The sequence below is a fragment of the Passer domesticus genome, chromosome W (assembly GCF_036417665.1).
Source record: "Passer domesticus isolate bPasDom1 chromosome W, bPasDom1.hap1, whole genome shotgun sequence".
Lineage (NCBI taxonomy): Eukaryota > Metazoa > Chordata > Aves > Passeriformes > Passeridae > Passer > Passer domesticus.
The window spans coordinates 22,212,967-22,236,466 of NC_087511.1; positions in this window are offsets into that span (position 1 = coordinate 22,212,967).

The following is a 23,500-nucleotide window of genomic DNA, read 5'->3' on the forward strand; positions in this document are numbered from 1 at the left end:
GTTCTAAATTCCCGACTTCTCGGCATCTCAGAAACTAAAGGGAAGAGAAAGGTTATCTATGGTGGGCTGGGGCAGAACTAGCAGCAAGCACAGCAAAGTTGTCCAAGAATACCTTGCATTCGAATGATAATGCCAATTGAAGAGGCAGGAGAGTGGTAAGCCATGAACTTCTAGCAGTTAGAAAGCTGCGGACACAGTCCGGGTGTTGTGCGGCTTCACTCTTCGCATCCTAGAAGGTACCGCGCTCTCCGTCTCTCGGATGCGATCAAGCGGCTATTCGCGCAGAGAGCACTGTGCCGGTCACTGTGCTCTCCGGAGCTCTCTTTCTGCCGAAAGACACCTGGCAGCGGCACTTAAATTCAGACATCTCCGTATCTCCGTATTCTTCATTTCTTGTCTTCTGCATCTCAGCAAAATGCGTTTCCACTCTGTCTAGCAAGGAGAAACTGTGCCAGCGCAGTATACGTCCCCGGACTTGTGTTCTAAATTCCCGAGTTCTCGGCATCTCAGAAACTAAAGGGAAGAGAAAGGTTATCGATGGTGCGCTGGGGCAGAACTAGCAGCAAGCACAGCAAAGTTGTCCAAGAATACCTTGCATTCGAATGCTAATGCCAATTGAAGAGGCAGGCGAGTGGTAAGCCATGAACTTCTAGCAGTTAGAAAGCTGCGCACACAGTCCAGGTGTTGTGCGGCTTCACTCTTCGCATCCTAGAAGGTACCGCGCTCTCCGTCTCTCGGATGCGATCAAGCGGCTATTCGCGCAGAGAGCACTGTGCCGGTCGCTGTGCGCTCCGGAGCTCTCTTTCTGCCAAAAGTCACCTGGCAGCGGCACTTCATTTCGGACAGCTCCGTATCTCCGTATTCTTCATTTCTTGTCTTCTGCATCTCAGCAAAATGCTTTTCCACTCTGTCTAGCAAGGAGAAACTGTGCCAGCGCAGTATACGTCCCCGGACTTGTGTTCTAAATTCCCGACTTCTCGGCATCTCAGAAACTAAAGGGAAGAGAAAGGTTATCGATGGTGGGCTGGGGCAGAACTAGCAGCAAGCACAGCAAAGTTGTCCAAGAATACCTTGCATTCGAATGCTAATGCCAATTGAAGAGGCAGGCGAGTGGTAAGCCATGAACTTCTAGCAGTTAGAAAGCTGCGGACACAGTCCGGGTGTTGTGCGGCTTCACTCTTCGCAACCTAGAAGGTACCGCGCTCTCCGTCTCTCGGATGCGATCAAGCGGCTATTCGCGCAGAGAGCACTGTGCCGGTCACTGTGCGCTCCGGAGCTCTCTTTCTGCCGAAAGACGCCTGGCAGCGGCACTTAATTTCGGACAGCTCCGTATCTCCGTATTCTTCATTTCTTGTCTTCTGCATCTCAGCAAAATGCTTTTCCACTCTGTTTAGCAAGGAGAAACTGTGCCAGCACAGTATGCGTCCCCGGACTTGTGTTCTAAATTCCCGACTTCTCGGCATCTCAGAAACTAACGGGAAGAGAAAGGTTACCTAGGGTGGGCTGGGGCAGAACTAGCAGCAAGCACAGCAAAGTTGTCCAAGAATACCTTGCATTCGAATGATAATGCCAATTGAAGAGGCAGGCGAGTGGTAAGCCATGAACTTCTAGCAGTTAGAAAGCTGCGGACACAGTCCGGGTGTTGTGCGGCTTCACTCTTCGCATCCTAGAAGGTACCGCGCTCTCCGTCTCTCGGATGCGATCAAGCGCCTATTCGCGCAGAGAGCACTGTGCCGGTCACTGTGCGCTCCGGAGCTCTCTTTCTGCCGAAAGACACCTGGCAGCGGCACTTAATTTCGGACAGCTCCGTATCTCCGTATTCTGCATTTCTTGTCTTCTGCATCTCAGCAAAATGCTTTTCCACTCTGTCTAGCAAGGAGAAACTGTGCCAGCGCAGTATACGTCCCCGGACTTGTGTTCTAAATTCCCGAGTTCTCGGCATCTCAGAAACTAAAGGGAAGAGAAAGGTTATCGATGGTGCGCTGGGGCAGAACTAGCAGCAAGCACAGCAAAGTTGTCCAAGAATACCTTGCATTCGAATGCTAATGCCAATTGAAGAGGCAGGCGAGTGGTAAGCCATGAACTTCTAGCAGTTAGAAAGCTGCGCACACAGTCCAGGTGTTGTGCGGCTTCACTCTTCGCATCCTAGAAGGTACCGCGCTCTCCGTCTCTCGGATGCGATCAAGCGGCTATTCGCGCAGAGAGCACTGTGCCGGTCGCTGTGCGCTCCGGAGCTCTCTTTCTGCCAAAAGTCACCTGGCAGCGGCACTTCATTTCGGACAGCTCCGTATCTCCGTATTCTTCATTTCTTGTCTTCTGCATCTCAGCAAAATGCTTTTCCACTCTGTCTAGCAAGGAGAAACTGTGCCAGCGCAGTATACGTCCCCGGACTTGTGTTCTAAATTCCCGACTTCTCGGCATCTCAGAAACTAAAGGGAAGAGAAAGGTTATCGATGGTGGGCTGGGGCAGAACTAGCAGCAAGCACAGCAAAGTTGTCCAAGAATACCTTGCATTCGAATGCTAATGCCAATTGAAGAGGCAGGCGAGTGGTAAGCCATGAACTTCTAGCAGTTAGAAAGCTGCGGACACAGTCCGGGTGTTGTGCGGCTTCACTCTTCGCATCCTAGAAGGAACCGCGCTCTCCGTCTCTCGGATGCGATCAAGCGGCTATTCGCGCAGAGAGCACTGTGCCGGTCACTGTGCGCTCCGGAGCTCTCTTTCTGCCGAAAGACGCCTGGCAGCGGCACTTAATTTCGGACAGCTCCGTATCTCCGTATTCTTCATTTCTTGTCTTCTGCATCTCAGCAAAATGCTTTTCCACTCTGTCTAGCAAGGAGAAACTGTGCCAGCACAGTATGCGTCCCCGGACTTGTGTTCTAAATTCCCGACTTCTCGGCATCTCAGAAACTAACGGGAAGAGAAAGGTTACCTAGGGTGGGCTGGGGCAGAACTAGCAGCAAGCACAGCAAAGTTGTCCAAGAATACCTTGCATTCGAATGATAATGCCAATTGAAGAGGCAGGCGAGTGGTAAGCCATGAACTTCTAGCAGTTAGAAAGCTGCGGACACAGTCCGGGTGTTGTGCGGCTTCACTCTTCGCATCCTAGAAGGTACCGCGCTCTCCGTCTCTCGGATGCGATCAAGCGGCTATTCGCGCAGAGAGCACTGTGCCGGTCACTGTGCACTCCGGAGCTCTCTTTCTGCCGAAAGACACCTGGCAGCGGCACGTAACTTCAGACATCTCCGTATCTCCGTATTCTTCATTTCTTGTCTTCTGCATCTCAGCAAAATGCTTTTCCACTCTGTCTAGCAAGGAGAAACTGTGCCAGCACAGTATGCGTCCCCGGACTTGTGTTCTAAATTCCCGAGTTCTCGGCATCTCAGAAACTAACGGGAAGAGAAAGGTTATCGATGGTGGGCTGTGGCAGAACTAGCAGCAAGCACAGCAAAGTTGTCCAAGAATACCTTGCATTCGAATGCTAATGCCAATTGAAGAGGCAGGCGAGTAGTAAGCCATGAACTTCTAGCAGTTAGAAAGCTGCGGACACAATCCGGGTGTTGTGCGGCTTCACTCTTCGCATCCTAGAAGGTACCGCGCTCTCCGTCTCTCGGATGCGATCAAGCGGCTATTCGCGCAGAGAGCACTGTGCCGGTCACTGTGCGCTCCGGAGCTCTCTTTCTGCCGAAAGACGCCTGGCAGCGGCACTTAATTTCGAACAGCTCCGTATCTCCGTATTCTTCATTTCTTGCCTTCTGCATCTCTGCAAAATGCTTTTCCACTCTGTCTAGCAAGGAGAAACTGTGCCAGAACAGTATACGTCCCCGGACTTGTGTTCTAAATTCCCGAGTTCTCGGCATCTCAGAAACTAAAGGGAAGAGAAAAGTTATCTATGGTGGGCTGGGGCAGAACTAGCAGCAAGCACAGCAAAGTTGTCCAAGAATACCTTGCATTCGAATGCTAATGCCAATTGAAGAGGCAGGCGAGTGGTAAGCCATGACCTTCTAGCAGTTAGAAAGCTGCGGACACAGTCCGGGTGTTGTGCGGCTTCACTCTTCGCATCCTAGAAGGTACCGCGCTCTCCGTCTCTCGGATGCGATCAAGCGGCTATTCGCGCAGAGAGCACTGTGCCGGTCACTGTGCGCTCCGGAGCTCTCTTTCTGCCGAAAGACACCTGGCAGCGGCACTTAAATTCAGACATCTCCGTATCTCCGTATTCTTCATTTCTTGTCTTCTGCATCTCAGCAAAATGCTTTTCCACTCTGTCTAGCAAGGAGAAACTGTGCCAGCGCAGTATACGTCCCCGGACTTGTGTTCTAAATTCCCGAGTTCTCGGCATCTCAGAAACTAAAGGGAAGAGAAAGGTTATCGATGGTGGGCTGGGGCAGAACTAGCAGCAAGCACAGCAAAGTTGTCCAAGAATACCTTGCATTCGAATGCTAATGCCAATTGAAGAGGCAGGCGAGTGGTAAGCCATGAACTTCTAGCAGTTAGAAAGCTGCGGACACAGTCCGGGTGTTGTGCGGCTTCACTCTTCGCATCCTAGAAGGTACCGCGCTCTCCGTCTCTCGGATGCGATCAAGCGGCTATTCGCGCAGAGAGCACTGTGCCGGTCACTGTGCGCTCCGGAGCTCTCTTTCTGCCGAAAGACGCCTGGCAGCGGCACTTAATTTCGGACAGCTCCGTATCTCCGTATTCTTCATTTCTTGTCTTCTGCATCTCAGCAAAATGCTTTTCCACTCTGTTTAGCAAGGAGAAACTGTGCCAGCACAGTATACGCCCCCGGACTTGTGTTCTAAATTCCCGACTTCTCGGCATCTCAGAAACGAACAGGAAGAGAAAGGTTATCGATGGTGGACTGGGGCAGAACTAGCAGCAAGCACAGCAAAGTTGTCCAAGAATACCTTGCATTCGAATGCTAATGCCAATTGAAGAGGCAGGCGAGTGGTAAGCCATGAACTTCTAGCAGTTAGAAAGCTGCGCACACAGTCCGGGTGTTGTGCGGCTTCACTCTTCGCATCCTAGAAGGTACCGCGCTCTCCGTCTCTCGGATGCGATCAAGCGGCTATTCGCGCAGAGAGCACTGTGCCGGTCACTGTGCGCTCCGGAGCTCTCTTTCTGCCAAAAGACGCCTGGCAGCGGCACTTAATTTCGGACAGCTCCGTATCTCCGTATTCTTCATTTCTTGTCTTCTGCATCTCAGCAAAATGCTTTTCCACTCTGTCTAGCAAGGAGAAACTGTGCCAGCACAGTATGCGTCCCCGGACTTGTGTTCTAAATTCCCGACTTCTCGGCATCTCAGAAACTAACGGGAAGAGAAAGGTTACCTAGGGTGGGCTGGGGCAGAACTAGCAGCAAGCACAGCAAAGTTGTCCAAGAATACCTTGCATTCGAATGATAATGCCAATTGAAGAGGCAGGCGAGTGGTAAGCCATGAACTTCTAGCAGTTAGAAAGCTGCGGACACAGTCCGGGTGTTGTGCGGCTTCACTCTTCGCATCCTAGAAGGTACTGCGCTCTCCGTCTCTCGGATGCGATCAAGCGGCTATTCGCGCAGAGAGCACTGTGCCGGTCACTGTGCGCTCCGGAGCTCTCTTTCTGCCGAAAGACACCTGGCAGCGGCACGTAACTTCAGACATCTCCGTATCTCCGTATTCTTCATTTCTTGTCTTCTGCATCTCAGCAAAATGCTTTTCCACTCTGTTTAGCAAGGAGAAACTGTGCCAGCACAGTATACGCCCCCGGACTTGTGTTCTAAATTCCCGACTTCTCGGCATCTCAGAAACTAACGGGAAGAGAAAGGTTACCTAGGGTGGGCTGTGGCAGAACTAGCAGCAAGCACAGCAAAGTTGTCCAAGAATACCTTGCATTCGAATGCTAATGCCAATTGAAGAGGCAGGCGAGTGGTAAGCCATGAACTTCTAGCAGTTAGAAAGCTGCGGACACAGTCCGGGTGTTGTGCGGCTTCATTCTTCGCATCCTAGAAGGTACCGCGCTCTCCGTCTCTCGGATGCGATCAAGCGGCTATTCGCGCAGAGAGCACTGTGCCGGTCACTGTGCGCTCCGGAGCTCTCTTTCTGCCGAAAGACAACTGGCAGCGGCACTTAATTTCGGACAGCTCCGTATCTCCGTATTCTGCATTTCTTGTCTTCTGCATCTCAGCAAAATGCTTTTCCACTCTGTCTAGCAAGGAGAAACTGTGCCAGCACAGTATACGTCCCCGGACTTGTGTTCTAAATTCCCGACTTCTCGGCATCTCAGAAACTAAAGGGAAGAGAAAGGTTATCTATGGTGGGCTGGGGCAGAACTAGCAGCAAGCACAGCAAAGTTGTCCAAGAATACCTTGCATTCGAATGATAATGCCAATTGAAGAGGCAGGAGAGTGGTAAGCCATGAACTTCTAGCAGTTAGAAAGCTGCGGACACAGTCCGGGTGTTGTGCGGCTTCACTCTTCGCATCCTAGAAGGTACCGCGCTCTCCGTCTCTCGGATGCGATCAAGCGGCTATTCGCGCAGAGAGCACTGTGCCGGTCACTGTGCTCTCCGGAGCTCTCTTTCTGCCGAAAGACACCTGGCAGCGGCACTTAAATTCAGACATCTCCGTATCTCCGTATTCTTCATTTCTTGTCTTCTGCATCTCAGCAAAATGCGTTTCCACTCTGTCTAGCAAGGAGAAACTGTGCCAGCGCAGTATACGTCCCCGGACTTGTGTTCTAAATTCCCGAGTTCTCGGCATCTCAGAAACTAAAGGGAAGAGAAAGGTTATCGATGGTGCGCTGGGGCAGAACTAGCAGCAAGCACAGCAAAGTTGTCCAAGAATACCTTGCATTCGAATGCTAATGCCAATTGAAGAGGCAGGCGAGTGGTAAGCCATGAACTTCTAGCAGTTAGAAAGCTGCGCACACAGTCCAGGTGTTGTGCGGCTTCACTCTTCGCATCCTAGAAGGTACCGCGCTCTCCGTCTCTCGGATGCGATCAAGCGGCTATTCGCGCAGAGAGCACTGTGCCGGTCGCTGTGCGCTCCGGAGCTCTCTTTCTGCCAAAAGTCACCTGGCAGCGGCACTTCATTTCGGACAGCTCCGTATCTCCGTATTCTTCATTTCTTGTCTTCTGCATCTCAGCAAAATGCTTTTCCACTCTGTCTAGCAAGGAGAAACTGTGCCAGCGCAGTATACGTCCCCGGACTTGTGTTCTAAATTCCCGACTTCTCGGCATCTCAGAAACTAAAGGGAAGAGAAAGGTTATCGATGGTGGGCTGGGGCAGAACTAGCAGCAAGCACAGCAAAGTTGTCCAAGAATACCTTGCATTCGAATGCTAATGCCAATTGAAGAGGCAGGCGAGTGGTAAGCCATGAACTTCTAGCAGTTAGAAAGCTGCGGACACAGTCCGGGTGTTGTGCGGCTTCACTCTTCGCAACCTAGAAGGTACCGCGCTCTCCGTCTCTCGGATGCGATCAAGCGGCTATTCGCGCAGAGAGCACTGTGCCGGTCACTGTGCGCTCCGGAGCTCTCTTTCTGCCGAAAGACGCCTGGCAGCGGCACTTAATTTCGGACAGCTCCGTATCTCCGTATTCTTCATTTCTTGTCTTCTGCATCTCAGCAAAATGCTTTTCCACTCTGTTTAGCAAGGAGAAACTGTGCCAGCACAGTATGCGTCCCCGGACTTGTGTTCTAAATTCCCGACTTCTCGGCATCTCAGAAACTAACGGGAAGAGAAAGGTTATCGATGGTGGACTGGGGCAGAACTAGCAGCAAGCACAGCAAAGTTGTCCAAGAATACCTTGCATTCGAATGCTAATGCCAATTGAAGAGGCAGGCGAGTGGTAAGCCATGAACTTCTAGCAGTTAGAAAGCTGCGCACACAGTCCGGGTGTTGTGCGGCTTCACTCTTCGCATCCTAGAAGGTACCGCGCTCTCCGTCTCTCGGATGCGATCAAGCGGCTATTCGCGCAGAGAGCACTGTGCCGGTCACTGTGCGCTCCGGAGCTCTCTTTCTGCCGAAAGACAACTGGCAGCGGCACTTAATTTCGGACAGCTCCGTATCTCCGTATTCTGCATTTCTTGTCTTCTGCATCTCAGCAAAATGCTTTTCCACTCTGTCTAGCAAGGAGAAACTGTGCCAGCACAGTATGCGTCCCCGGACTTGTGTTCTAAATTCCCGACTTCTCGGCATCTCAGAAACTAACGGGAAGAGAAAGGTTACCTAGGGTGGGCTGGGGCAGAACTAGCAGCAAGCACAGCAAAGTTGTCCAAGAATACCTTGCATTCGAATGATAATGCCAATTGAAGAGGCAGGCGAGTGGTAAGCCATGAACTTCTAGCAGTTAGAAAGCTGCGGACACAGTCCGGGTGTTGTGCGGCTTCACTCTTCGCATCCTAGAAGGTACCGCGCTCTCCGTCTCTCGGATGCGATCAAGCGGCTATTCGCGCAGAGAGCACTGTGCCGGTCACTGTGCGCTCCGGAGCTCTCTTTCTGCCGAAAGACACCTGGCAGCGGCACGTAACTTCAGACATCTCCGTATCTCCGTATTCTTCATTTCTTGTCTTCTGCATCTCAGCAAAATGCTTTTCCACTCTGTCTAGCAAGGAGAAACTGTGCCAGCGCAGTATGCGTCCCCGGACTTGTGTTCTAAATTCCCGAGTTCTCGGCATCTCAGAAACTAACGGGAAGAGAAAGGTTATCGATGGTGGGCTGTGGCAGAACTAGCAGCAAGCACAGCAAAGTTGTCCAAGAATACCTTGCATTCGAATGCTAATGCCAATTGAAGAGGCAGGCGAGTAGTAAGCCATGAACTTCTAGCAGTTAGAAAGCTGCGGACACAATCCGGGTGTTGTGCGGCTTCACTCTTCGCATCCTAGAAGGTACCGCGCTCTCCGTCTCTCGGATGCGATCAAGCGGCTATTCGCGCAGAGAGCACTGTGCCGGTCACTGTGCGCTCCGGAGCTCTCTTTCTGCCGAAAGACGCCTGGCAGCGGCACTTAATTTCGAACAGCTCCGTATCTCCGTATTCTTCATTTCTTGCCTTCTGCATCTCTGCAAAATGCTTTTCCACTCTGTCTAGCTAGGAGAAACTGTGCCAGAACAGTATACGTCCCCGGACTTGTGTTCTAAATTCCCGAGTTCTCGGCATCTCAGAAACTAAAGGGAAGAGAAAGGTTATCTATGGTGGGCTGGGGCAGAACTAGCAGCAAGCACAGAAAAGTTGTCCAAGAATACCTTGCATTCGAATGCTAATGCCAATTGAAGAGGCAGGCGAGTGGTAAGCCATGAACTTCTAGCAGTTAGAAAGCTGCGGACACAGTCCGGGTGTTGTGCGGCTTCACTCTTCGCATCCTAGAAGGTACCGCGCTCTCCGTCTCTCGGATGCGATCAAGCGGCTATTCGCGCAGAGAGCACTGTGCCGGTCACTGTGCGCTCCGGAGCTCTCTTTCTGCCGAAAGACACCTGGCAGCGGCACTTAAATTCAGACATCTCCGTATCTCCGTATTCTTCATTTCTTGTCTTCTGCATCTCAGCAAAATGCTTTTCCACTCTGTTTAGCAAGGAGAAACTGTGCCAGCACAGTATACGCCCCCGGACTTGTGTTCTAAATTCCCGACTTCTCGGCATCTCAGAAACTAAACGGAAGAGAAAGGTTATCGATGGTGGACTGGGGCAGAACTAGCAGCAAGCACAGCAAAGTTGTCCAAGAATACCTTGCATTCGAATGCTAATGCCAATTGAAGAGGCAGGCGAGTGGTAAGCCATGAACTTCTAGCAGTTAGAAAGCTGCGGACACAGTCCGGGTGTTGTGCGGCTTCACTCTTCGCATCCTAGAAGGTACCGCGCTCTCCGTCTCTCGGATGCGATCAAGCGGCTATTCGCGCAGAGAGCACTGTGCCGGTCACTGTGCGCTCCGGAGCTCTCTTTCTGCCGAAAGACGCCTGGCAGCGGCACTTAATTTCGGACAGCTCCGTATCTCCGTATTCTTCATTTCTTGTCTTCTGCATCTCAGCAAAATGCTTTTCCACTCTGTCTAGCAAGGAGAAACTGTGCCAGCACAGTATGCGTCCCCGGACTTGTGTTCTAAATTCCCGACTTCTCGGCATCTCAGAAACTAACGGGAAGAGAAAGGTTACCTAGGGTGGGCTGGGGCAGAACTAGCAGCAAGCACAGCAAAGTTGTCCAAGAATACCTTGCATTCGAATGATAATGCCAATTGAAGAGGCAGGCGAGTGGTAAGCCATGAACTTCTAGCAGTTAGAAAGCTGCGGACACAGTCCGGGTGTTGTGCGGCTTCACTCTTCGCATCCTAGAAGGTACCGCGCTCTCCGTCTCTCGGATGCGATCAAGCGGCTATTCGCGCAGAGAGCACTGTGCCGGTCACTGTGCGCTCCGGAGCTCTCTTTCTGCCGAAAGACACCTGGCAGCGGCACGTAACTTCAGACATCTCCGTATCTCCGTATTCTTCATTTCTTGTCTTCTGCATCTCAGCAAAATGCTTTTCCACTCTGTCTAGCAAGGAGAAACTGTGCCAGCGCAGTATACGTCCCCGGACTTGTGTTCTAAATTCCCGAGTTCTCGGCATCTCAGAAACTAACGGGAAGAGAAAGGTTATCGATGGTGGGCTGTGGCAGAACTAGCAGCAAGCACAGCAAAGTTGTCCAAGAATACCTTCCATTCGAATGCTAATGCCAATTGAAGAGGCAGGCGAGTGGTAAGCCATGAACTTCTAGCAGTTAGAAAGCTGCGCACACAGTCCGGGTGTCGTGCGGCTTCACTCTTCGCATCCTAGAAGGTACCGCGCTCTCCGTCTCTCGGATGCGATCAAGCGGCTATTCGCGCAGAGAGCACTGTGCCGGTCACTGTGCGCTCCGGAGCTCACTTTTTGCCGAAAGACGCCTGGCCGCGGCACTTAATTTCGAACAGCTCCGTATCTGCGTATTCTGCATTTCTTGACTTCTGCATCTCAGCAAAATGCTTTTCCACTCTGTCTAGCAAGGAGAAACTGTGCCAGCACAGTATACGTCCCCGGACTTGTGTTCTAAATTCCCGACTTCTCGGCATCTCAGAAACTAACGGGAAGAGAAAGGTTATCGATGGTGGGCTGGGGCAGAACTAGCAGCAAGCACAGCAAAGTTGTCCAAGAATACCTTGCATTCGAATGCTAATGCCAATTGAAGAGGCAGGCGAGTAGTAAGCCATGAACTTCTAGCAGTTAGAAAGCTGCGGACACAATCCGGGTGTTGTGCGGCTTCACTCTTCGCATCCTAGAAGGTACCGCGCTCTCCGTCTCTCGGATGCGATCAAGCGGCTATTCGCGCAGAGAGCACTGTGCCGGTCACTGTGCGCTCCGGAGCTCTCTTTCTGCCGAAAGACGCCTGGCAGCGGCACTTAATTTCGAACAGCTCCGTATCTCCGTATTCTTCATTTCTTGCCTTCTGCATCTCTGCAAAATGCTTTTCCACTCTGTCTAGCTAGGAGAAACTGTGCCAGAACAGTATACGTCCCCGGACTTGTGTTCTAAATTCCCGAGTTCTCGGCATCTCAGAAACTAAAGGGAAGAGAAAGGTTATCTATGGTGGGCTGGGGCAGAACTAGCAGCAAGCACAGCAAAGTTGTCCAAGAATACCTTGCATTCGAATGCTAATGCCAATTGAAGAGGCAGGCGAGTGGTCAGCCATGAACTTCTAGCAGTTAGAAAGCTGCGGACACAGTCCGGGTGTTGTGCGGCTTCACTCTTCGCATCCTAGAAGGTACCGCGCTCTCCGTCTCTCGGATGCGATCAAGCGGCTATTCGCGCAGAGAGCACTGTGCCGGTCACTGTGCGCTCCGGAGCTCTCTTTCTGCCGAAAGACACCTGGCAGCGGCACTTAAATTCAGACATCTCCGTATCTCCGTATTCTTCATTTCTTGTCTTCTGCATCTCAGCAAAATGCTTTTCCACTCTGTCTAGCAAGGAGAAACTGTGCCAGCGCAGTATACGTCCCCGGACTTGTGTTCTAAATTCCCGAGTTCTCGGCATCTCAGAAACTAAAGGGAAGAGAAAGGTTATCGATGGTGGGCTGCGGCAGAACTAGCAGCAAGCACAGCAAAGTTGTCCAAGAATACCTTGCATTCGAATGCTAATGCCAATTGAAGAGGCAGGCGAGTGGTAAGCCATGAACTTCTAGCAGTTAGAAAGCTGCGGACACAGTCCGGGTGTTGTGCGGCTTCACTCTTCGCATCCTAGAAGGTACCGCGCTCTCCGTCTCTCGGATGCGATCAAGCGGCTATTCGCGCAGAGAGCACTGTGCCGGTCACTGTGCGCTCCGGAGCTCTCTTTCTGCCGAAAGACACCTGGCAGCGGCACGTAACTTCAGACATCTCCGTATCTCCGTATTCTTCATTTCTTGTCTTCTGCATCTCAGCAAAATGCTTTTCCACTCTGTCTAGCAAGGAGAAACTGTGCCAGCGCAGTATACGTCCCCGGACTTGTGTTCTAAATTCCCGAGTTCTCGGCATCTCAGAAACTAACGGGAAGAGAAAGGTTATCGATGGTGGGCTGTGGCAGAACTAGCAGCAAGCACAGCAAAGTTGTCCAAGAATACCTTCCATTCGAATGCTAATGCCAATTGAAGAGGCAGGCGAGTGGTAAGCCATGAACTTCTAGCAGTTAGAAAGCTGCGCACACAGTCCGGGTGTCGTGCGGCTTCACTCTTCGCATCCTAGAAGGTACCGCGCTCTCCGTCTCTCGGATGCGATCAAGCGGCTATTCGCGCAGAGAGCACTGTGCCGGTCACTGTGCGCTCCGGAGCTCTCTTTTTGCCGAAAGACGCCTGGCCGCGGCACTTAATTTCGAACAGCTCCGTATCTCCGTATTCTGCATTTCTTGACTTCTGCATCTCAGCAAAATGCTTTTCCACTCTGTCTAGCAAGGAGAAACTGTGCCAGCACAGTATACGTCCCCGGACTTGTGTTCTAAATTCCCGACTTCTCGGCATCTCAGAAACTAACGGGAAGAGAAAGGTTATCGATGGTGGGCTGGGGCAGAACTAGCAGCAAGCACAGCAAAGTTGTCCAAGAATACCTTGCATTCGAATGCTAATGCCAATTGAAGAGGCAGGCGAGTAGTAAGCCATGAACTTCTAGCAGTTAGAAAGCTGCGGACACAATCCGGGTGTTGTGCGGCTTCACTCTTCGCATCCTAGAAGGTACCGCGCTCTCCGTCTCTCGGATGCGATCAAGCGGCTATTCGCGCAGAGAGCACTGTGCCGGTCACTGTGCGCTCCGGAGCTCTCTTTCTGCCGAAAGACGCCTGGCAGCGGCACTTAATTTCGAACAGCTCCGTATCTCCGTATTCTTCATTTCTTGCCTTCTGCATCTCTGCAAAATGCTTTTCCACTCTGTCTAGCTAGGAGAAACTGTGCCAGAACAGTATACGTCCCCGGACTTGTGTTCTAAATTCCCGAGTTCTCGGCATCTCAGAAACTAAAGGGAAGAGAAAGGTTATCTATGGTGGGCTGGGGCAGAACTAGCAGCAAGCACAGCAAAGTTGTCCAAGAATACCTTGCATTCGAATGCTAATGCCAATTGAAGAGGCAGGCGAGTGGTCAGCCATGAACTTCTAGCAGTTAGAAAGCTGCGGACACAGTCCGGGTGTTGTGCGGCTTCACTCTTCGCATCCTAGAAGGTACCGCGCTCTCCGTCTCTCGGATGCGATCAAGCGGCTATTCGCGCAGAGAGCACTGTGCCGGTCACTGTGTGCTCCGGAGCTCTCTTTCTGCCGAAAGACACCTGGCAGCGGCACTTAAATTCAGACATCTCCGTATCTCCGTATTCTTCATTTCTTGTCTTCTGCATCTCAGCAAAATGCTTTTCCACTCTGTCTAGCAAGGAGAAACTGTGCCAGCGCAGTATACGTCCCCGGACTTGTGTTCTAAATTCCCGAGTTCTCGGCATCTCAGAAACTAAAGGGAAGAGAAAGTTTATCGATGGTGCGCTGTGGCAGAACTAGCAGCAAGCACAGCAAAGTTGTCCAAGAATACCTTCCATTCGAATGCTAATGCCAATTGAAGAGGCAGGCGAGTGGTAAGCCATGAACTTCTAGCAGTTAGAAAGCTGCGGACACAGTCCGGGTGTTGTGCGGCTTCACTCTTCGCATCCTAGAAGGTACCGCGCTCTCCGTCTCTCGGATGCGATCAAGCGGCTATTCGCGCAGAGAGCACTGTGCCGGTCGCTGTGCGCTCCGGAGCTCTCTTTCTGCCGAAAGACACCTGGCAGCGGCACTTCATTTCGGACAGCTCCGTATCTCCGTATTCTTCATTTCTTGTCTTCTGCATCTCAGCAAAATGCTTTTCCACTCTGTCTAGCAAGGAGAAACTGTGCCAGCGCAGTATACGTCCCCGGACTTGTGTTCTAAATTCCCGACTTCTCGGCATCTCAGAAACTAAAGGGAAGAGAAAGGTTATCGATGGTGGGCTGCGGCAGAACTAGCAGCAAGCACAGCAAAGTTGTCCAAGAATACCTTGCATTCGAATGCTAATGCCAATTGAAGAGGCAGGCGAGTGGTAAGCCATGAACTTCTAGCAGTTAGAAAGCTGCGGACACAGTCCGGGTGTTGTGCGGCTTCACTCTTCGCATTCTAGAAGGTCCCGCGCTCTCCGTCTCTCGGATGCGATCAAGCGGCTATTCGCGCAGAGAGCACTGTGCCGGTCACTGTGCGCTCCGGAGCTCTCTTTCTGCCGAAAGACGCCTGGCAGCGGCACTTAATTTCGGACAGCTCCGTATCTCCGTATTCTTCATTTCTTGTCTTCTGCATCTCAGCAAAATGCTTTTCCACTCTGTCTAGCAAGGAGAAACTGTGCCAGCACAGTATGCGTCCCCGGACTTGTGTTCTAAATTCCCGAGTTCTCGGCATCTCAGAAACTAACGGGAAGAGAAAGGTTACCTAGGGTGGGCTGGGGCAGAACTAGCAGCAAGCACAGCAAAGTTGTCCAAGAATACCTTGCATTCGAATGATAATGCCAATTGAAGAGGCAGGCGAGTGGTAAGCCATGAACTTCTAGCAGTTAGAAAGCTGCGGACACAGTCCGGGTGTTGTGCGGCTTCACTCTTCGCATCCTAGAAGGTACCGCGCTCTCCGTCTCTCGGATGCGATCAAGCGGCTATTCGCGCAGAGAGCACTGTGCCGGTCACTGTGCGCTCCGGAGCTCTCTTTCTGCCGAAAGACGCCTGGCAGCGGCACTTAATTTCGAACCGCTCCGTATCTCCGTATTCTTCATTTCTTGCCTTCTGCATCTCTGCAAAATGCTTTTCCACTCTGTCTAGCTAGGAGAAACTGTGCCAGAACAGTATACGTCCCCGGACTTGTGTTCTAAATTCCCGAGTTCTCGGCATCTCAGAAACTAAAGGGAAGAGAAAGGTTATCTATGGTGGGCTGGGGCAGAACTAGCAGCAAGCACAGCAAAGTTGTCCAAGAATACCTTGCATTCGAATGCTAATGCCAATTGAAGAGGCAGGCGAGTGGTAAGCCATGAACTTCTAGCAGTTAGAAAGCTGCGGACACAGTCCGGGTGTTGTGCGGCTTCACTCTTCGCATCCTAGAAGGTACCGCGCTCTCCGTCTCTCGGATGCGATCAAGCGGCTATTCGCGCAGAGAGCACTGTGCCGGTCGCTGTGCGCTCCAGAGCTCTCTTTCTGCCGAAAGACACCTGGCAGCGGCACTTAATTTCGGACAGCTCCGTATCTCCGTATTCTTCATTTCTTGTCTTCTGCATCTCAGCAAAATGCTTTTCCACTCTGTTTAGCAAGGAGAAACTGTGCCAGCACAGTATAAGCCCCCGGACTTGTGTTCTAAATTCCCGACTTCTCAACATCTCAGAAACTAACGGGAAGAGAAAGGTTATCGATGGTGGGCTGGGGCAGAACTAGCAGCAAGCACAGCAAAGTTGTCCAAGAATACCTTGCATTCGAATGCTAATGCCAATTGAAGAGGCAGGCGAGTGGTAAGCCATGAACTTCTAGCAGTTAGAAAGCTGCGGACACAGTCCGGGTGTTGTGCGGCTTCACTCTTCGCATCCTAGAAGGTACCGCGCTCTCCGTCTCTCGGATGCGATCAAGCGGCTATTCGCGCAGAGAGCACTGTGCCGGTCACTGTGCGCTCCGGAGCTCTCTTTCTGCCGAAAGACGCCTGGCAGCGGCACTTAATTTCGAACAGCTCCGTATCTCCGTATTCTTCATTTCTTGCCTTCTGCATCTCTGCAAAATGCTTTTCCACTCTGTCTAGCTAGGAGAAACTGTGCCAGCACAGTATACGTCCCCGGACTTGTGTTCTAAATTCCCGACTTCTCGGCATCTCAGAAACTAACGGGAAGAGAAAGGTTATCGATGGTGGGCTGGGGCAGAACTAGCAGCAAGCACAGCAAAGTTGTCCAAGAATACCTTGCATTCGAATGCTAATGCCAATTGAAGAGGCAGGCGAGTGGTAAGCCATGAACTTCTAGCAGTTAGAAAGCTGCGGACACAGTCCGGGTGTTGTGCGGCTTCACTCTTCGCATCCTAGAAGGTACCGCGCTCTCCGTCTCTCGGATGCGATCAAGCGGCTATTCGCGCAGAGAGCACTGTGCCGGTCACTGTGCACTCCGGAGCTCTCTTTCTGCCGAAAGACGCCTGGCAGCGGCACTTAATTTCGAACAGCTCCGTATCTCCGTATTCTTCATTTCTTGTCTTCTGCATCTCAGCAAAATGCTTTTCCACTCTGTCTAGCAAGGAGAAACTGTGCCAGAACAGTATACGTCCCCGGACTTGTGTTCTAAATTCCCGAGTTCTCGGCATCTCAGAAACTAAAGGGAAGAGAAAGGTTATCTATGGTGGGCTGGGGAAGAACTAGCAGCAAGCACAGCAAAGTTGTCCAAGAATACCTTGCATTCGAATGCTAATGCCAATTGAATAGGCAGGCGAGTGGTAAGCCATGAACTTCTAGCAGTTAGAAAGCTGCGGACACAGTCCGGGTGTTGTGCGGCTTCACTCTTCGCATCCTAGAAGGTACCGCGCTCTCCGTCTCTCGGATGCGATCAAGCGGCTATTCGCGCAGAGGGCACTGTGCCGGTCGCTGTGCGCTCCAGAGCTCTCTTTCTGCCGAAAGACACCTGGCAGCGGCACTTAATTTCGGACAGCTCCGTATCTCCGTATTCTTCATTTCTTGTCTTCTGCATCTCAGCAAAATGCTTTTCCACTCTGTCTAGCTAGGAGAAACTGTGCCAGAACAGTATACGTCCCCGGACTTGTGTTCTAAATTCCCGAGTTCTCGGCATCTCAGAAACTAAAGGGAAGAGAAAGGTTATCTATGGTGGGCTGGGGCAGAACTAGCAGCAAGCACAGCAAAGTTGTCCAAGAATACCTTGCATTCGAATGCTAATGCCAATTGAAGAGGCAGGCGAGTGGTAAGCCATGAACTTCTAGCAGTTAGAAAGCTGCGGACACAGTCCGGGTGTTGTGCGGCTTCACTCTTCGCATCCTAGAAGGCACCGCGCTCGCCGTCTCTCGGATGCGATCAAGCGGCTATTCGCGCAGAGAGCACTGTGCCGGTCACTGTGCTCTCCGGAGCTCTCTTTCTGCCGAAAGACACCTGGCAGCGGCACTTCATTTCGGACAGCTCCGTATCTCCGTATTCTTCATTTCTTGTCTTCTGCATCTCAGCAAAATGCTTTTCCACTCTGTCTAGCAAGGAGAAACTGTGCCAGCGCAGTATACGTCCCCGGACTTGTGTTCTAAATTCCCGACTTCTCGGCATCTCAGAAACTAAAGGGAAGAGAAAGGTTATCGATGGTGCGCTGGGGCAGAACTAGCAGCAAGCACAGCAAAGTTGTCCAAGAATACCTTGCATTCGAATGCTAATGCCAATTGAAGAGGCAGGCGAGTGGTAAGCCATGAACTTCTAGCAGTTAGAAAGCTGCGGACACAGTCCGGGTGTTGTGCGGCTTCACTCTTCGCATCCTAGAAGGTACCGCGCTCTCCGTCTCTCGGATGCGATCAAGCGGCTATTCGCGCAGAGAGCACTGTGCCGGTCGCTGTGCGCTCCGGAGCTCTCTTTCTGCCGAAAGACACATGGCAGCGGCACTTAATTTCGGACAGCTCCGTATCTCCGTATTCTTCATTTCTTGTCTTCTGCATCTCAGCAAAATGCTTTTCCACTCTGTCTAGCAAGGAGAAACTGTGCCAGCACAGTATACGTCCCCGGACTTGTGTTCTAAATTCCCGACTTCTCGGCATCTCAGAAACTAACGGGAAGAGAAAGGTTATCTAGGGTGGGCTGAGGCAGAACTAGCAGCAAGCACAGCAAAGTTGTCCAAGAATACCTTGCATTCGAATGCTAATGCCAATTGAAGAGGCAGGCGAGTGGTAAGCCATGAACTTCTAGCAGTTAGAAAGCTGCGGACACAGTCCGGGTGTTGTGCGGCTTCACTCTTCGCATCCTAGAAGGTACCGCGCTCTCCGTCTCTCGGATGCGATCAAGCGGCTATTCGCGCAGAGAGCACTGTGCCGGTCGCTGTGCGCTCCGGAGCTCTCTTTCTGCCGAAAGACGCCTGGCAGCGGCACTTAATTTTGAACAGCTCCGTATCTCCGTATTCTTCATTTCTTGTCCTCTGCATCACAGCAAAATGCTTTTCCACTCTGTCTAGCTAGGAGAAACTGTGCCAGAACAGTATACGTCCCCGGACTTGTGTTCTAAATTCCCGAGTTCTCGGCATCTCAGAAACTAAAGGGAAGAGAAAGGTTATCTATGGTGGGCTGGGGCAGAACTAGCAGCAAGCACAGCAAAGTTGTCCAAGAATACCTTGCATTCGAATGCTAATGCCAATTGAAGAGGCAGGCGAGTGGTAAGCCATGAACTTCTAGCAGTTAGAAAGCTGCGGACACAATCCGGGTGTTGTGCGGCTTCACTCTTCGCATCCTAGAAGGTACCGCGCTCTCCGTCTCTCGGATGCGATCAAGCGGCTATTCGCGCAGAGAGCACTGTGCCGGTCGCTGTGCGCTCCGGAGCTCTCTTTCTGCCGAAAGACACCTGGCAGCGGCACTTAATTTCGGACAGCTCCGTATCTCCGTATTCTTCATTTCTTGTCTTCTGCATCTCAGCAAAATGCTTTTCCACTCTGTCTAGCAAGGAGAAACTGTGCCAGCACAGTATACGTCCCCGGACTTGTGTTCTAAATTCCCGACTTCTCGGCATCTCAGAAACTAAAGGGAAGAGAAAGGTTATCGATGGTGCGCTGGGGCAGAACTAGCAGCAAGCACAGCAAAGTTGTCCAAGAATACCTTGCATTCGAATGCTAATGCCAATTGAAGAGGCAGGCGAGTGGTAAGCCATGAACTTCTAGCAGTTAGAAAGCTGCGGACACAGTCCGGGTGTTGTGCGGCTTCACTCTTCGCATCCTAGAAGGTACCGCGCTCTCCGTCTCTCGGATGCGATCAAGCGGCTATTCGCGCAGAGAGCACTGTGCCGGTCGCTGTGCGCTCCGGAGCTCTCTTTCTGCCCAAAGACGCCTGGCAGCGGCACTTAATTTTGAACAGCTCCGTATCTCCGTATTCTTCATTTCTTGCCTTCTGCATCTCAGCAAAATGCTTTTCCACTCTGTCTAGCTAGGAGAAACTGTGCCAGCACAGTATACGTCCCCGGACATGTGTTCTAAATTCCCGAGTTCTCGGCATCTCAGAATCTAAAGGGAAGAGAAAGGTTATCTATGGTGGGCTGGGGCAGAACTAGCAGCAAGCACAGCAAAGTTGTCCAAGAATACCTTGCATTCGAATGCTAATGCCAATTGAAGAGGCAGGCGAGTGGTAAGCCATGAACTTCTAGCAGTTAGAAAGCTGCGGACACAATCCGGGTGTTGTGCGGCTTCACTCTTCGCATCCTAGAAGGTACCGCGCTCTCCGTCTCTCGGATGCGATCAAGCGGCTATTCGCGCAGAGAGCACTGTGCCGGTCGCTGTGCGCTCCGGAGCTCTCTTTCTGCCGAAAGACACCTGGCAGCGGCACTTAATTTCGGACAGCTCCGTATCTCCGTATTCTTCATTTCTTGTCTTCTGCATCTCAGCAAAATGCTTTTCCACTCTGTCTAGCAAGGAGAAACTGTGCCAGCACAGTATACGTCCCCGGACTTGTGTTCTAAATTCCCGACTTCTCGGCATCTCAGAAACTAAAGGGAAGAGAAAGGTTATCTAGGGTGGGCTGAGGCAGAACTAGAAGCAAGCACAGCAAAGTTGTCCAAGAATACCTTGCATTCGAATGCTAATGCCAATTGAAGAGGCAGGCGAGTGGTAAGCCATGAACTTCTAGCAGTTAGAAAGCTGCGGACACAGTCCGGGTGTTGTGCGGCTTCACTCTTCGCATCCTAGAAGGTACCGCGCTCTCCGTCTCTCGGATGCAATCAAGCGGCTATTCGCGCAGAGAGCACTGTGCCGGTCACTGTGCGCTCCGGAGCTCTCTTTCTGCCGAAAGACGCCTGGCAGCGGCACTTAATTTCGAACAGCTCCGTATCTCCGTATTCTTCATTTCTTGCCTTCTGCATCTCTGCAAAATGCTTTTCCACTCTGTCTAGCTAGGAGAAACTGTGCCAGAACAGTATACGTCCCCGGACTTGTGTTCTAAATTCCCGAGTTCTCGGCATCTCAGAAACTAAAGGGAAGAGAAAGGTTATCTATGGTGGGCTGGGGCAGAACTAGCAGCAAGCACAGCAAAGTTGTCCAAGAATACCTTGCATTCGAATGATAATGCCAATTGAAGAGGCAGGCGAGTGGTAAGCCATGAACTTCTAGCAGTTAGAAAGCTGCGGACACAGTCCGGGTGTTGTGCGGCTTCACTCTTCGCATCCAAAAGGTACCGCGCTCTCCGTCTCTCGGATGCGATCAAGCGGCTATTCGCGCAGAGAGCACTGTGCCGGTCACTGTGCTCTCCGGAGCTCTCTTTCTGCCGAAAGACACCTGGCAGCGGCACTTCATTTCGGACAGCTCCGTATCTCCGTATTCTTCATTTCTTGTCTTCTGCATCTCAGCAAAATGCTTTTCCACTCTGTCTAGCAAGGAGAAACTGTGCCAGCGCAGTATACGTCCCCGGACTTGTGTTCTAAATTCCCGACTTCTCGGCATCTCAGAAACTAAAGGGAAGAGAAAGGTTATCGATGGTGCGCTGGGGCAGAACTAGCAGCAAGCACAGCAAAGTTGTCCAAGAATACCTTGCATTCGAATGCTAATGCCAATTGAAGAGGCAGGCGAGTGGTAAGCCATGAACTTCTAGCAGTTAGAAAGCTGCGCACACAGTCCGGGTGTTGTGCGGCTTCACTCTTCGCATCCTAGAAGGTACCGCGCTCTCCGTCTCTCGGATGCGATCAAGCGGCTATTCGCGCAGAGAGCACTGTGCCGGTCACTGTGCGCTCCGGAGCTCTCTTTCTGCCGAAAGACGCCTGGCAGCGGCACTTAATTTCGAACAGCTCCGTATCTCCGTATTCTTCATTTCTTGCCTTCTGCATCTCTGCAAAATGCTTTTCCACTCTGTCTAGCTAGGAGAAACTGTGCCAGAACAGTATACGTCCCCGGACTTGTGTTCTAAATTCCCGACTTCTCGGCATCTCAGAAACTAACGGGAAGAGAAAGGTTATCGATGGTGGGCTGGGGCATAACTAGCAGCAAGCACAGCAAAGTTGTCCAAGAATACCTTGCATTCGAATGCTAATGCCAATTGAAGAGGCAGGCGAGTAGTAAGCCATGAACTTCTAGCAGTTAGAAAGCTGCGGACACAATCCGGGTGTTGTGCGGCTTCACTCTTCGCATCCTAGAAGGTACCGCGCTCTCCGTCTCTCGGATGCAATCAAGCGGCTATTCGCGCAGAGAGCACTGTGCCGGTCGCTGTGCGCTCCAGAGCTCTCTTTCTGCCGAAAGACACCTGGCAGCGGCACTTAATTTCGGACAGCTCCGTATCTCCGTATTCTTCATTTCTTGTCTTCTGCATCTCAGCAAAATGCTTTTCCACTCTGTTTAGCAAGGAGAAACTGTGCCAGCACAGTATACGTCCCCGGACTTGTGTTCTAAATTCCCGACTTCTCGGCATCTCAGAAACTAACGGGAAGAGAAAGGTTATCTAAGGTGGGCTGGGGCAGAACTAGCAGCAAGCACAGCAAAGTTGTCCAAGAATACCTTGCATTCGAATGCTAATGCCAATTGAAGAGGCAGGCGAGTGGTAAGCCATGAACTTCTAGCAGTTAGAAAGCTGCGGACACAGTCCGGGTGTTGTGCGGCTTCACTCTTCGCATCCTAGAAGGTACCGCGCTCTCCGTCTCTCGGATGCGATCAAGCGGCTATTCGCGCAGAGAGCACTGTGCCGGTCACTGTGCACTCCGGAGCTCTCTTTCTACCGAAAGACACCTGGCAGCGGCACTTAATTTCGGACAGCTCCGTATCTCCGTATTCTTCATTTCTTGTCTTCTGCATCTCAGCAAAATGCTTTTCCACTCTGTCTAGCAAGGAGAAACTGTGCCAGCGCAGTATACGTCCCCGGACTTGTGTTCTAAATTCCCGACTTCTCGGCATCTCAGAAACTAAAGGGAAGAGAAAGGTTATCGATGGTGCGCTGGGGCAGAACTAGCAGCAAGCACAGCAAAGTTGTCCAAGAATACCTTGCATTCGAATGCTAATGCCAATTGAAGAGGCAGGCGAGTGGTAAGCCATGAACTTCTAGCAGTTAGAAAGCTGCGCACACAGTCCGGGTGTTGTGCGGCTTCACTCTTCGCATCCTAGAAGGTACCGCGCTCTCCGTCTCTCGGATGCGATCAAGCGGCTATTCGCGCAGAGAGCACTGTGCCGGTCACTGTGCGCTCCGGAGCTCTCTTTCTGCCGAAAGACGCCTGGCAGCGGCACTTAATTTCGAACAGCTCCGTATCTCCGTATTCTTCATTTCTTGCCTTCTGCATCTCTGCAAAATGCTTTTCCACTCTGTCTAGCTAGGAGAAACTGTGCCAGAACAGTATACGTCCCCGGACTTGTGTTCTAAATTCCCGAGTTCTCGGCATCTCAGAAACTAAAGGGAAGAGAAAGGTTATCTATGGTGGGCTGGGGCAGAACTAGCAGCAAGCACAGCAAAGTTGTCCAAGAATACCTTGCATTCGAATGCTAATGCCAATTGAAGAGGCAGGCGAGTGGTAAGCCATGAACTTCTAGCAGTTAGAAAGCTGCGGACACAGTCCGGGTGTTGTGCGGCTTCACTCTTCGCATCCTAGAAGGTACCGCGCTCTCCGTCTCTCGGATGCGATCAAGCGGCTATTCGCGCAGAGAGCACTGTGCCGGTCACTGTGCGCTCCGGAGCTCTCTTTCTGCCGAAAGACGCCTGGCAGCGGCACTTAAATTCAGACATCTCCGTATCTCCGTATTCTTCATTTCTTGTCTTCTGCATCTCAGCAAAATGCTTTTCCACTCTGTCTAGCAAGGAGAAACTGTGCCAGCGCAGTATACGTCCCCGGACTTGTGTTCTAAATTCCCGACTTCTCGGCATCTCA